The sequence below is a fragment of the Hylobates moloch genome, unplaced genomic scaffold, assembly GCF_009828535.3.
Source record: "Hylobates moloch isolate HMO894 unplaced genomic scaffold, HMol_V3 SCAFFOLD_20, whole genome shotgun sequence".
Lineage (NCBI taxonomy): Eukaryota > Metazoa > Chordata > Mammalia > Primates > Hylobatidae > Hylobates > Hylobates moloch.
In genome coordinates this window covers 33,884,679-33,899,629 of record NW_026652295.1, presented here as the reverse complement: position 1 = coordinate 33,899,629, position 14,951 = coordinate 33,884,679, and the positions used below count along the sequence as shown (strand labels likewise).

Below are 14,951 nucleotides of genomic sequence, written 5' to 3'. Positions count from 1 at the left end.
CAAGTCAAAAACGCATGTAATATATGTAACCTACCAAACACCATAGCTTAGCCTAGCCTACTGCAAATGTGCCAGAACATTTCCATGAGCCTACGGGCAACATCATCTAACACAGAGCTTATGTTATAATTTTGAATATCTCATGTAATTGAATACTGTACTGAAAGTGAAAAAACAGAATGATCGTATGAGAACCGGGACACGGTGGCTCATGCCTGTAATTCCAGCACTTTGGGAGGCCGAGGTGGGCAGATCACTTGGTCAGGAGTTAGAAACCAGCCTGGCCAACATGGTGAAATCCTATCTCTACTAAAAATACAAAAATTAGCCAGACCTGGTGGCAGTCGCCTGTAATCCCAGCTACTCAGGAGGCTGAGGCAGGAGAACCACTTTAACCCGGGAGGCAGAGGTTGGGGTGAGCCGAGATCGCGCCACTGCACTGCAGCCTGGGTGAGACTGGGACTCCATCTCAAAAAAAAAAAAAAAAAAAGAATGGTTGTGTAAGTACTAAAGGATGGGGCTTCTGCTGAACGTGTATCGCTTTTTTTTGAGACAGAGTCTTGCTCTGTCGCCCAGGCTGGAATGCAGTGGCGTGAGCTCGGCTCACTGCAAGCTCCGCCTCCTGGGTTCATGCCATTCTCCTGCCTCAGCCTCCCAAGCAGCTGGAACTACAGGCGCCCACCACCACGCCTGGCTAATTTTTTGTATTTTTAGTAGAGACGGGGTTTCACCATGTTAGCCAGGATGGTCTCGATCTCCTGACCTCATGATCCGCCCACCTTGGCCTCCCAAAGTGCTGGGATTACAGGCGCGAGCCACGGCGCCCAGCCGTGTATCGCTTTTACATCACTGTAAAGTTGAACCATCATAAGTTGGGGACTGTCTGTATTTAAAAAAGGGTGAGGATACCAGATGCTAAAACCCAGAAGCCAGTGCCCCAGGGAAACACAGAAGGCACCAGCTCTTCACTAACATGTTAGCCCCATACAGAGCCTTCTCTCAGCTTCAAGTAGTTGCTCCAATCTGACCTCCTCCTTCGAATTCTTTCTGCTGTGTGCCCCTCCTGACTCCTTTCTTCCCCTTTTGTCCCTCTTCCTACCATTCTCTAATTTGTCCTCCCCATTGATTCTTCTTGCTCCACTCCTTGCTTCTATAATACCGAAACTGAAGTGTATTTGAAATGTGGCTAGTGGTGTTAAATGAAGTTTCACCTTTCTTGCTTTTTATTTTTGAATAATTTATGCTTAACTTTTTATGTGCTTTGACAATAAAACCTAAATTTAGTTGCCTTCTGAAGTTTGTGAACTCTTTTAATCTCTCCTGTGCATCAACAGCCCTAAATGGATATGGCGTAGGGATGGGTTATTCCACCCTGGCTCTGGGTGCTTAATCTGTGTGGCTGAAATATCAAAATCAATGCACTTAAATTGCAACCAGAGGAACTCAGATTTAATGTGAAGAAGAATTTCCTTACATTTAGACCACTGCAGTCCCCTACCTATCCTCTCTATCTCCATTCCTAATCTACCTTTTTGCAATATTAACACCATCACTCCTTGCTCCAAAACCACTGATGGCTCCCCCATTGCCCAAAGAACAGAGTACAGATTCCTTCACCTAGCATTCAATGTCCTCCATCAACCTATTAGGAATTTCCTAACTAACAGCAGCTTCCAGGAATGAAAATCATGAGAAGATGCGCTTTTCTCTTGGAAGTATCAAGACCAGATTACCTCACATAAGGATGCTGAAAAGTAGTAGCTGATCTCCAAGGAGGCCTCTTTCTCTCCTCAATGAATCATGCCTCTTAGTATTCACACCCTTGTGTAGTCCTCTCCTTGAATCTGAACTGGTCCTGAGACCAAGGGAATAGAGGAAGTGGCATTGTGTAACTTCCAAGGCTAGGACATAAGAAACATTGACATTTCTGTCTGAATCTCTCAATACATTCATTTTTGGAATGCTTCTGCTCAGAACCCAGCTGTCATGCTATGAGAAGCCCAAGGAACATGGAGAGGTCATGTATACGCACTCCATTCAACAGCATCAAGTGCCACCCATGTGTGTAAGCCAGTGTGGACACCCAGCCCAGCTGAGCCTTCAGATGACACCTGCCCCTGTCTCCATTTGACTATAGCATGACATATCCCAAGCAAGAACCACCCAGCTGGGCCCAGTTAATCCACAGAACCATGAAAGACAATAAAATGCCAATTTAAGAATGTCCTAGATGAATAAATAAAAACTAACTTTATTAAAATCTCCACCTTTGACATCTGTCTTTTAAACATTCTTTGTGGCCGGGCGCGGTGGCTCATGCCTGTAATCCCAGCACTCTGGGAGGCGGGCAGATCATGAGGTCAGGAGTTCGAGACCGGCCTGAACAATATGATGAAACCCCATCTCTACTAAAAAAATACAAAAATTAGCCAGGCGTTGGGGTACACGCCTGTGGTCCCAGCTACTTGGGAGGCTGAGACAGGAGAATCACTTGAACCCACGAGGTGGAGGTTGCAGTGAGCCGAGATCACACCACTGCACTCTAGCCTGGGCGAGAGAGTGAGACTTCATCTCAAAACAAAACAAAACAAAACAAAAAGAACTGGCTGGGCACAGTGGCTCATGCCTTTAATCCCAGCACTTTGGGAGGCCAAGGCAGGAATGAATGGCTCGAGCTCAGGAGTTTGAGACTAGCCTGGACAACACAGGGAGACCTGATCTCTACAAAAAGTTAAAAAATGAGGTGCGCATGATGGCGCATGCATGTAATCTTAGCTACTTGAGAGGCTGAGGTGAAAGGATCACTTGAGCCTGGAAGTCCAGGCTAGATATAGTGAGCCAAGACTGTGCCACCACACTCCAGCCTGGGCAAGAGCGAGACTCTATCTCAAAAAAAAAAAAAAAAAAAAAAAAGGCTGGGTGTGGTAGCTTATGCCTATAATCCCAGCAATTTGGGAGGCTGAGGCAGATGGATCACTTGAGGCCAGGAATTCAAGACCAGCCTGGTCGATGCAGCAAGATCACAAGACACCATCTTTACAAAAAATTTTAAAATGAGCTGGGCATGGTAGCACATACCGGTAGTCCTAGCTACTCTGGAGGCTGAGGCAGGAGAATTACTTGAGCCCAGAAGTTGGCGGCTGCAAGTGAGCTATGACTGCATCACTGCACTCCAGCCTGGGCGACTGAGGGAGATCCTATCTCAAATAAAATCAAACAAAAGAACCAACAGTATGTTACCAATGATAAAAATCAAACTTTCAAGAGAAAACTCAAATTTAGAAAACGTGTATTGACCACTGTGAGCCTGACAGCTTCCCAATACTTAAAGACTTTTTAAAAATGAGATCAGTGGTGATATTAACGAATGTCACCCGCCCGGCCTATTATAACTTCTAACGTGGTAAACATAAGCCCTTCGGGTCTTCAATAATTTTTAAGAATCTAAAGGGACCCGCGCGGTGGCTCACATCTGTAATCCCAGCACTTAGGGAGGCTGACGCGGGTGGATCATGAGGTCAGGAGATTGAGACCATCCTAGCTAAACGTGGTGGCGGGCGCCTGTAGTCCCAGCTACTCAGGAGGCTGAGGCAGGAGAATGGCGTGAACCCGGGAGGCGGGGCTTGCAGTAAGCCGAAATTGTGCCACTGCACTCCAGCCTGGGCGACAGAGAGAGACTCCGTCTCAAAAAAAAAAAAAAAAGAATCTAAAGGGATCTTGAGGCCAGAAAGTTTGAGAATGCTGTTTTATAATATTCTAAAGTTGACTTCAAAATAAGCCATCTTTCTGCCAGGCGCGGTGGCTCATGCCTGTAATCCCAGCACTTCGGGAGACTGAGGTCGGCAGATCACCTGAGGTCAGGAGTTCGAGACTAGCCTGACCAACATGGTGAAACCCTATCTCTACTAAAAACACAAAAAATTAGCCAGGCACGGTGACACATGCCTGTAATCCCAGCTACCTGAGAGACTGAGGCAGGAGAACTGCTCGAACCCAGGAGGCAGAGATTGCAGTGAGCCAACATCACACCATTGCACTCCATCCTGGGCAACAGAGCAAAACTCTGTCTCAGAGGAAAAAAAAAAAAAAAAAGACACATACACCAATGGAACAGAATAGAGAACCCAGAAACAAATCCACACACCTACAGTGAACCCACTTTTGACAAAGGTGCCAAGAACATACACTGAGGAAAAGAGAGTCTCTTCGATAAATGGTGCTCGGAAAACTGGATATTCATATGGAGATGAATGAAACTAGACCCCTACCTCTTGCTATATACAAAAACCAAATCAAAATAAATTAAAGACTTAAATCTAAGACTTCAAACCATGAAACTACTACAAGAAAACAGCAGAAAATCTCCAGGACGCTGGTCTGGGCAAAAATTTCTTGAGCAATACCCCGCAAGCACAGGCAACGAAAGCAAAAATGGTCAAATGGGATCACATCACATTAAACAGCTTCTGCACAGCAAAGGAAACAATCAACAAAGTGAAGAGACAACCCACGGAATGAGAGAAAATATTTGCAAACTACCCATTTCACAAGGGGTTAATAACAAGAATATATAAGGAGCTCAAACAACTCTATAGGAAAAAAACTAATAATCTGATAAAAGGATGGGCAAAAGATTTTAATAGACATTTCTCAAAAGAAGACATACAAGGCCGGGTGTGGTAGCTCATGCCTGTAATACCAATACTTTGGGAGGCTGAGGCAGGCAGATCACTTGAGGTCAGGAGTTCGAGACCAGCCTGGCCAACATGGCAAAACCCCGTCTTTACTAAAAATACAAAAATTAGCTGGGCATGGTGGCGGGCGCCTGTAATCCGAGCTACTCAGGAGGCTGAGGCAGGAGAATCGCTTGAACCCGGGAGGTGGAGGTTACAGGGAGCCGAGATTGTGCCATTGCTCTCCAGCCTGGGTGACAAGAGCAAGATTCCATCTCGAAAAAAAAAAAAAAGAAAAAAAGAAATATACACCTACTACTATGTACCCATTAAATTAAAAAAAAACAAAAACAAACAAACAAACAAAAAGTTAGCCAGGCAGTGGTGTGCACCTGTAGTCCCAGCTACTTGGGAGGCTGTGGTGAGAGGACTGCCTAGGGAGGCCAAGCTTATCCAACCCATGGCCCACGACTGCATGCAGCCCAGGAGAGCTCTGAATGCAGCCCAACGCAAATACATAAACTTCTTAAAACATGAGATTCTTTTGCCATTTTTATTTTTAGCTCATCAGCTATTGTTAGTGTTAGTGTATTTTATTTGTATTACAAGACAATAATTCTAACTATAGCTGATTTTTTTTTTTTTGAGACGGAGTCTCGCTCTGTCGCCCAGGCTGGAGTGCAGTGGCGCAATCTTGGCTCACTGCAAGCTCCGCCTCCCAGGTTCATGCCATTCTCCTGCCTCAGCCTCTCCGAGTAGCTGGGACTACAGGCGCCCGCCACCACGCCCGGCTAATTTTTTTTGTATTTTTTTAATAGAGACAGGGTTTCACTGTGGTCTCGATCTCCTGACCTCGTGATCCGCCCGCCTCGGCCTCCCAAAGTGCTGGGATTACAAGCGTGAGCCACCGCGCCCGGCCTCCCAAGATAATAATTCTTCTTCCAATGTGGCCCAGGGATGCCAAAAGATTGGACACACCCCTGGCCCTAGGTGATATAGCAGTATCCCAACAAGAAAGAAAGAAGAGGCCGGGCGCAGTGGCTCATGCCTGTAATCCCAACACTTTGGGAGGCCGAGGCCGGTGGATCACGAGGTCAGGAGATCGAGACCATCCTGGCTAACACGGTGAAACCCTGTCTCTACTAAAAATACAAAAAAATTAGGCGGGCGTGGTGGCGGGCACCTGTAGTCCCAGCTACTCAGGAGGCTGAGGCAGGAGAATGGTGTGAACCCAGGAGGCAGAGCTTGCAGTGAGCCGAGATCGCGCCACTGCACTCCAGCCTGGGTGACAGAGCGAGACTCCGTCTCAAAAAAAAAAAAAGAAAAGAAAAGAAGAAAGAAAGGAGAAGAGAAGTTCCTACCTGCGACTGGGAGCTCAAGGCTTAGGGATGAACTGGACAACTGACCCCTGGAAATGCATGTACAATTGCTGCCACTGGGCCTAGCTGCTGCTAAAGCAAATGGCAAAGCAAATCAGTTCAACTCAGTAGCTCTCCCTGCTCAGGGGGTACTTTGACCTCTTTCCTCTTGGAGAACCTCAGAAGCCTCTGAAACTCCCCCCCTTCTTCCTCCCTCACAGTCCCTTCAGAGGAAAGCACTTGGTATGGGTTTGAAAGCAGGAGGGTCCCCCCACCCAGGACCTTCCTGAAAGATCTACAAACAACCTGACCCCCATGGACAGAGAGACACAGGGACTCACCACCCTCTCTGACAACAGGAAAACCTGCAGGGTGTTAAAGGCAGAGAAGGGGAAGTGAAGCCCACAAACAGCTACTGGAACCACTGAACTTCAGAGATTAAAACAAACCAGGCAGGAGGCCCACGTTTCCCTGGCCCCCAGCAGGGACCCACAACAACCCAGCCTTCCAAATAGGACAATGAACATTGTATTCCCCGGAGCTCCACTTCTGAGAGTTTATAAAACCTGCCAGGCATCCTGAGAACATGGAAACAGCAATAGGAAACCCAGAGCATTGTTCAGACTCTTGGTGAGAACCTCCTACTCCTGCAGAGATGGAAGAAACAATTCTGTGTGTTATGGCCAGCTCTCATATATACCAGCAAACCACAGACCCATGAGGCAGAGACTGGATCTGTTTTTTACTATTATCATTTCCCAAGTGCCTGGCACATAGTTGGCACTTAAAAATATTTGTTCCTGGCCGGGCACAGTGGCTCACATCTGTAATCACAGCACTCTGGGAGGCCAAGGCAGGTGGATCATCTGACATCAGGAGTTTGAGACCAGTCTGGCTAACATGGTGAAACCCCGTCTCTACTAAAAATACAAAATTTAGCCGGATGTGGTGGCGCATGCCTGTAATCTCAGCTACTCAGGAGGCCGAGGCAGGAGAATCGCTTGAACCCGAGAGGAGGGTTGCAGTGAGCTGAGATCGCGGCATTGCACTCCAGCCTGGGCAACAAGAGCGAAACTCCATCTCAAAAAAAAAAAAAAAAAGGCCAGGTGCGGTGGCTCACGCCTGTAATCCCAGCACTTTGGGAGGCTGAGGCAGGCGGATCACCTGAGGTCAGGAGTTCCAGACCAGCCTGGCCAACATGGTGAAACCCCGTCTCTACTAAAAATACAAAAATTAGCCGGGCGTGGTGGCAGGTGCCTATAATCCCACCTACTCAGGAGGCTGAGACAGGAGAAGCGCTTGAACCCAGGAGAAGGAGGTGGCAGTGAGCCAAGATCATGCCATTGCACTCCAGCCTGGGGGACAAGAGCGAGACTTCGTCTCAAAAACAAACAAACAAACAAACAAAAAATATATATATATATATATTTGCCCCCTAATAAGAGAGAATGATGGACACCATCTTTGTGGCCTGGCACCCTAGGTACCCATATGGGCAAAGACAAAAGTCCGTTCATTTACTCATTCAACAAAAATTTATTCATTATCTCCTCTGTGCCAGGCACTATCCTAGACACAACAGGCAGCAAAACAACTCCCTGCCCCATGGAGTTTATCTTTTAATGGGTGCAAAGGTGGGAATCTCCATGCTCCTGAAAAAACTATGTAAGCCATAGACTTTCAATAATTACTTAATAAATGCCTATACTATGCATAAGCAACTGGTACCAGATGCTGTGACAGGAACCTGGAATCTGGGAATAAGCCCTAGTGAAATTATTTCATCTTCAAGGTCAGTATCTTAAATCTGGATCCTGTGTCAGCGGTGGTCAGAGACCCCTGAGTAAAGAAAATGGGATTACCTCGTTGGTGCATCTGTCTTCATCTGTTGGTGAGCAGAAGCCACTGTGTGAGTATCACATGCATGCCCAAAACACTGTACAACACTGCAGGATAGAAAAAACCCCAACAGCTTTAGCTGAGAGGTGCCAGGGGCCCTAAAAGCAACTCTAATAAGTTATACCCACTATAACTCAAAGAGTGCACCTAAGGTAATCTGGCTCTTCATCTGTCCCTTACACACCACCCTGAGATGTGATTCTGAGCCTGAGTCAGCAAATATTTCCCCAATCCTGGAAGGAGTCTGCTCACTCCCAAGTAAGCAGACACTGGCTTTGCTGATTTTATCAGGTCGGGGCAGAAGGAGCAGGCAAGGTAAGAAAGGAGCCGGTGCCCAATACCCGCAGTGGGTAGAAGCTCATAAATGAAGATGTCCTGAGTCATAGTTGATTCCTTCACCAAAGCCCATGGAGAATGAACTGGAGTCACGTCCCAATCACCAGCCTGCTGAGTTATGAAGGCTAGGAGCCATCTGCCAAGGAAGAAGACCCATACGTCTGAAACCTGATGCAAGGGGCCATGTTCTCCCTGCCAGGCTCAAGGCAAGCTCCAAGGGCTCCTCTGACACCCTGGAATCCAGCTGTTGCAAGCAGCTCCTCCCCCTGGCTCCAAAGGCAGAGAAAAATGCGCATGGACACCAAACCATCTCCAAGAAGCAGCCATTAGGTAATATGGGACATGGCATAGACAATGGAATCGGGCACAGGGCTTCTGACATCATATAAGCAAGGGCCTGGCAGAATGGACAAAGCCCACAGAGACCCAGGTAGGGAGGAAGAGAATGTTTCCACTGTGGGCAATGCTGAGCAGTAGAGCTGTGTCCTGCAATTTCCAGGGCCTTCAGAGGCACTGGAGGAAGGCACCACTGTTCAGCTTCCCAGCCTGCAGGGAGCACTCAGGGAGGTGGGCCTCAGGGACAGGATACAGCTGAAGCCCTTAGAAGTGACAGGTCCAGGCTGGTCGCGGTGGCTCACGCCTGTAATCCCAGCACTTTGGGAGGCCGAGGCAGGCGGATCATGGGGTCAGGAGATCGAGACCATCCTGACTAACACGGTGAAACCCTGTCTCTACTAAAACTACAAAAAAAAAATGAGCCGGGCGTGGTGGCGGGCGCCTGTAGTCCCAGCTACTCGGGAGGCTGAGGCAGGAGAATGGTGTGAACCCGGGAGGTGGAGCTTGCAGTGAGCCAATATCGCACCACTGCACTCCAGCCTGGGCGACAGAGCAAGACTCCATCTCAAAAAAAAAAAAGTGACAGGTCCAACTCCTGAGAGAGAGGAGCTGCACTATCCCAGGATGTGCCAGAATCTGCAGGCCCTGAAGACAGCTTGCACAACAGTCAGGACAGCTGTAGGCCCAAAGCAGAGTTCTAATGGCTTCCCAGGCGAGCGCTCTACACTGTCTATCCTCTTACCAGGCCCTAAGGGAAGCGGTCTAAGGGACCACAGGTGGGGTTGAAAGGCTGAGTAGGAGCAATTCTTCCTGAATGGGTTAAGGCATATATCACACAAGAAGGCCATGGTGAAGAGGCAAGGAGAAAGGCAGCCGAACGAGCAGTATAGTCTCAGTGCGCTGAGAGGCCAAGGTGGGGAGGACTGCTTGAGGCCAGGAGTTCGAGACATTGTGAGAGCCTGTCTTTACAAAAAAATTGTTTTTTAATTAGATGAGTGTGGTGGTGTGCACCTGTAGTCTCTGCTACTCTGGAGGCTGAGGCAGGAAGATCCCTTGAGCCCAGGAGTTTGAGGTTACAGTGCACTATGATAGCACCACCGCACTCCAGTCTGGGCAATAGAACAAAACCTTGTGTCAGAAAAGAAAGAAGGAAAGAAAATCCAGACCCAGACTCTGCAAAAATCACTGAATGGGAAGGAATTTGGTAATTGACAATCATGACTATCTTCTCAGAAAATGAGAGTGGACAAACTGCAAGAAGCTATCCAGCTAGGACTGCTGGTGCCCAAGCTGCTCCACAAGGACTGGCCTTGACCTGTTCTCAAATCTCTCACCTGCCACCACAGCAGAGAGCACTACTAAGGGGTAAGCATGGCCAGAAGTAACAAACTGCTCAAAAGATTAAGGAGGAGTCCTTGACAGCCAGAGACTAGACTAAAAATCTGTCCAACACTTGACCTCTACCTCTTTAGAATGATCCACTAAAACCCTGGAGAGATGCTATTCACAGGAACAAGGAAAACCCCCTGGTCCAGTCTACCCAAATCCTTGCAAGTGCTGCAAAGGGGGCCTGGGGGTCAGTGGAGAGGGGACTGCCTCAACGACAGGCCATCCATAATCCTATTGCTTTCATGGAAAACAGTCAGTGGACAAGAGGATTACAAAACTTTAAAGTCTGGTTAAGCTGGTTCCTTTGGCTCTCCACCACAGCTCCTAAAGGTTGCCAACTCCCATGTCCAATCTGGCTCAAAGACAGCACAATCATCAAAAGAGGAGCCCTAGAAACCTGGGGCCAGGTGAAACAATGAGTCTTCATTTCTAAACATGAGAGTGGGTCATGCTTTCAGAATCCTCCAAGATCAGACTGGGTAGAAACAAAGGATACGTTCTTTCTTGAATATTTCTTTAGAGAATCAACGCCAAATAAAGGAGCTCAAACTGAAGGATATGAAGAGAATTTTCTGCTTGGTAAGGTTAAACATCCTGACACACATGGAAGGTGGTGGGCTCTCGAGCCCCAGAGAAGATAATCTATGTGACTGGAAGCAGATGTGTCTGCTCAAGTTCCTGACAAGGTCTAACTACTGGAGCCCCACAACCCACCAGGGTAGTTATCAATCTGATACCTCATACTATGCCTGGGCAAAGGGAACAGAACTCTGGGACTGCCCTTCCTCTTGGATACAGAGGAAATTAAGCTCCCAGGGAAAAAGAGGGACAATTTGGATTCCCTAAATTCAGAAAAGAACAAAGAAAAAAGAGGGAGAAGAGACTCCAAGAGAACATGTTCAGTGACCAACATCAGAGGCACATTCAGTTGGCCAAAGATTGTCAAAGAGATATGAGAGAAAATCAGCAGCTGTTTCAAACCACCAATAATAAAAGGGACAGATGCCCGCCAGCCCCAGGGCTATCAGGCCAGCAATCTATTTCAAAACTCAAACAGGGGAAAAAAAAAAGTTCCGGAGCCAGTACACAGAAAAAAGGTTGAGGACCACAAGTATTTTCTGGAGCACAGCTTCTGGAGAATTCTCTTAGCCCTTTGGGATGGAGCACAGGGTGGAGGGTGGGAGTGAGGGCAGAGAGAGGCTGGGGTATCGTGGTATAAGTGTATTCCATACATCCAGAGTGGAAAGACACAAAACCCCGGCTCCTGGAAGGGGAAAAGAATTGGACAAAGCCTCCGGCTACCCATGGCACACATCCAGCTCAGCGCCATCTCTCTCCAAGGGTTCCTGGAAGTCAACAGCCCCATAAAGGGAAGTATTAAAGCTGAGATAAGAAGAATGGCCTACAAATTGGACATCATCTCTGATGCAACACCCACGTACATTCTCCCACACAATCTGTTATTTCCTTTAGTCAATCAGCCTCTTAATTCGATCAAGGTCTGAACACCTCCACCCCACCCCATGATTATGTCAACTGCAGGTCAAGTGAAAGTAGAGTGTGGAGCTAACGCTTCTCCCTGAAGCAGGGGAAAGGAACAGGGAGAGAAAAGGAGGTGGGCGACAGGAATGTAGGGGACAGAATTGATACGAAGGAAATCGGAAAGAGGAGCAAAAACAGGGCCTCTCAGGGAACCAAGGTGAGAGTCTTAAGGACTGACAGGGACTGCAGGCACGGAGTTGGAAAAAGCCTAGGAACACCCTGGGGAAGAGGATGGGGACTCATAATACTAGGAGGGATCAGGCCACAGATTAAGAAGGGGACAGGGATGGGGAAAGAGAGTAAAGCCTGAGAGAGCAAGGATGGGAGGATGAAGGCAGGAGACAAGGATAACGAGGGGGACAGAGGAAAAGATCCCAGAGAAGACCCTCGGTAGATAGGGCAGTGGATTCGGGAACACTAGAAACGGGTGAAGGAAGAGGTCAGAGGCAGGGGAGGGGAATGGGAGAGGCCACCGGGCCTGAGACGGGGTTCTCACAAGTGGGTGGAGACGAAGCCACCAGGCCCAAGAGGGGGCATAGAGTAGGGTGGAAAGAGGCCCGTGTTTCGGACTCACTCAAGCAGCTATGGGGGTCCAAGGGCGGCGGACGCAGGGTCGGCGGTGCGCCTACACGGCAACGCACGACGGCTGACCGGAGCGGGCCGGAGCATCAGGAAGCCGCCGCGACGCTGTCCGCGGACCCCGGCAGCTCCCCGCACCCCGCTCCCCGCCGCCGGGCCTTGCGCCCCAGTCCCGCTGGCCGCCTCGGCCCAGGCCCGGCGCTTCCCTCCGCCACTTGCCTGCCCGCTTCCCTCGTCTCGGACTGACCTGTCCCGGCTGCCTACGGCGCCACCGCCGCTGTCCCGCAGGCTCCGCAGAATTCTCCCGCTCCTGCCAAAACTTTTCCCATTAATCCCGAGGTCCGCGGCGGCCGCAGCGTCACACGCTCCGCGGCCCGGCCCCGCCCCCGCCAGCGCAACGTCACCGCGCTGCTCGGCCCTTCCCTCCCCACGCCCCCTTCCGCCCGGCGGCGGCCAATCACCACGCCTCCTGGAGACTCCCCTAATTCTGCCTCTCCGCCCACCGCACGCTGCTCCGGGCCCGCCTGTGGCGCCCTCTGGTGCGGGATGCGGACGTAGCAGCTAAGGGAGGAGCAGGGGAGCGCCAGGGCCAGTAGAACAAGTCCAGCAAGTGTCACAAGAGGGAATTTAAAGCTGGAAGGGAATTTCGAGGTCATCTAGTGCAACCTCCTCATCTTCCAGTGAAGAAACTTAGTCCTAGAAAAGGTACGTGACTTGCAGTGACAAGTCTGGAGAGACTCTTAACCCGGTGCTAGGTCCACTGGAGATCATACCGCCTGTAATTTTCAAAAAAGGGCTTTCCGCCTTCAAGAGGCTTCTACAACTGGAAATTTACGGTCTTAGAGTTCTTAACCTTTCTTCCCGTCTGCTTATGTAATAGGCTTATTCACCTAAAATATGGGACATCCTCCTTATTGTTGTAGAAAATTCTGTTCTTACTTCTTAATCCAGATCTTTAAGACCTGGAAGGGACCTATTATCCCAACCTACCGCTTAAGATGTACCACAGAAAGCTACCTAGCAGCTGGGAGGCAATCTGGTGGAAGAAGATGGCTTTCATCTGGCGATGAACAAAGCTTGACTCTCAGGTATATGACCAATGCCTCCCCTCCATCTTCATTAAAGATGACCCCTCCCCTCTCCTTCGGCCACACCTTCCGTAGGCCACAAGCTCCTTAGGCCACACCCTAGCTATCTAGATGAGTGATTTTTTTTTTTTTTTTTTGAGACACAGTTTCACTCTGTCGCCCCTGCTGGAGTGCAGTTGCGCAATCTCAGCCCGCTGCAATCTCCGCCTCCCCGGTTCAAGTGATTCTCCTGCCTCAACCTCCTAAATAGCTGGGATTACAGGCATGCGCCACACGCCCGGCTAATTTTTGTAATTTTAGTAGAGACAGGGTTTTGCCATGTTGCCCAGGCTGGTCTTGAACTCCTGGACTCAAGTTATCCTCCCACCTTAGCCTCTCAATGTGCTGGAATTACAGGTGTGAGCCACCATGCCTGGCAGGGATGAGTGATTTTTTCCCCTTCTTTCTGCTTCTCTTCTTGGTTTTTTTTTCTCCCTACTTTTTTGAAATGCTTGTGCATTATATTTGTAACTTAGATGTCAACTTCCTTGCCCTTTGAGATTGAGGTAAAAATGGACTGTGAAAGTCAAAGTCCCTCCCTTAACATATTTGCAAATATCTAGGGATTTATATTCTCCTAAATATCTCTGCCTCTGGGTTTCTGCTTTTGCCAGGCTGTTGCGTACTACAGTTCGGAAGTCTGGAGAGGAAACTCAGCTCTCCCTAAGGACTGCCCGCACCCTTCCCACACAAAACATTCACGAGTACAAAGACATTAGGGTACTCTGGGCCCTGGGGGAGGTCATATGATACATGGCAAACCGTTTAAACTCACCCCTAAGAAGTTTTTAAAAGTCCTTTCCACACCCCCAGCTGAGGTTTTCTAACTGGCCCTGCCTCTAGCCTCCTCCAAAATCACTAACTCTCCCTCCTGCCCCACCATTCTCTCCTCTGTCCCACCCTCTCTGGAGAAAACACAAATTCCTCTGGCTTTCTAGGGAGAAAGAGAAAGCAACATTTTAACCATATCTCTTTGTTGCTTAAGTTCCTGCCAACACTCATGCTTTGAGTCTACCCCTAATAGGCTTATTTCCCTTGTAAACTAAAAACAAATCCTAAGCCCCCTAACTAATTGAATGGACCCTCTTGGCCAAGGGGACCCCAGAAAAACCTTAAAAACTGAGTTTCCGGCCGGGCGCGGTGGCTCACGCTTGTAATCCCAGCACTTTGGGAGGCCGAGGCGGGCGGATCACGAGGTCAGGAGATCGAGACCATCCTGGCTAACATGGTGAAACCCCATCTCTACTAAAATCACAAAAAAAAATTAGCCGGAATATGTATGTTTAGCCAACCTGTTCAGCATAAAGCTCCTGTCCCAGCCCCTCTTCCTTTCAAGTACCTTCGACAAAATTCAACAACCCTTCATGCTAAAAACTCTCAATAAACTAGGTATTGATGGGACGTATCTCAAAATAATAAGAGCTATTTATGACAAACCCACAGCCAATATCATGCTGAATGGGCAAAAACTGGAAGCATTCCCTGTGAAAACTGGCACAAGACAGGGATGCCCTCTCTCACCACTCCTATTCAACATAGTGTTAGAAGTTCTGGCCAGGGCAGTCAGGCAAGAGAAAGAAATAAATGGCATTCAGTTAGGAAAAGAGGAAGTCAAATTGTCCCTGTTTGCAGATGACATGATTGTATATTTAGAAAACCCCATCATCTCAGCCCAAAATCTCCTTAAGCTGATAAGCAAGTTCAGCAAAGTC

General features: G+C 48.6%; 1 protein-coding gene across 2 annotated transcripts in view; it reads right to left on the bottom strand.

Moving 5' to 3' along the window:
* Positions 1-12,483, bottom strand: part of PPARD (peroxisome proliferator activated receptor delta) — an 85,201-nt gene extending 72,718 nt beyond the window's left edge. Inside the window, exons 1-2 of one of the 2 annotated variants that reach the window (XM_032140529.2) lie at positions 12,360-12,483; positions 7,894-7,977 (exon numbers count right to left, since the gene is read on the bottom strand). The gene's annotated coding sequence lies outside the window, so the exon portion shown is untranslated. The remainder of the gene's footprint in view (positions 1-7,893; positions 7,978-12,359) is intronic. The other variant, XM_032140530.2, reaches the window with a different exon arrangement.
* Between the last annotated feature and the right edge of the window lie 2,468 nt (positions 12,484-14,951).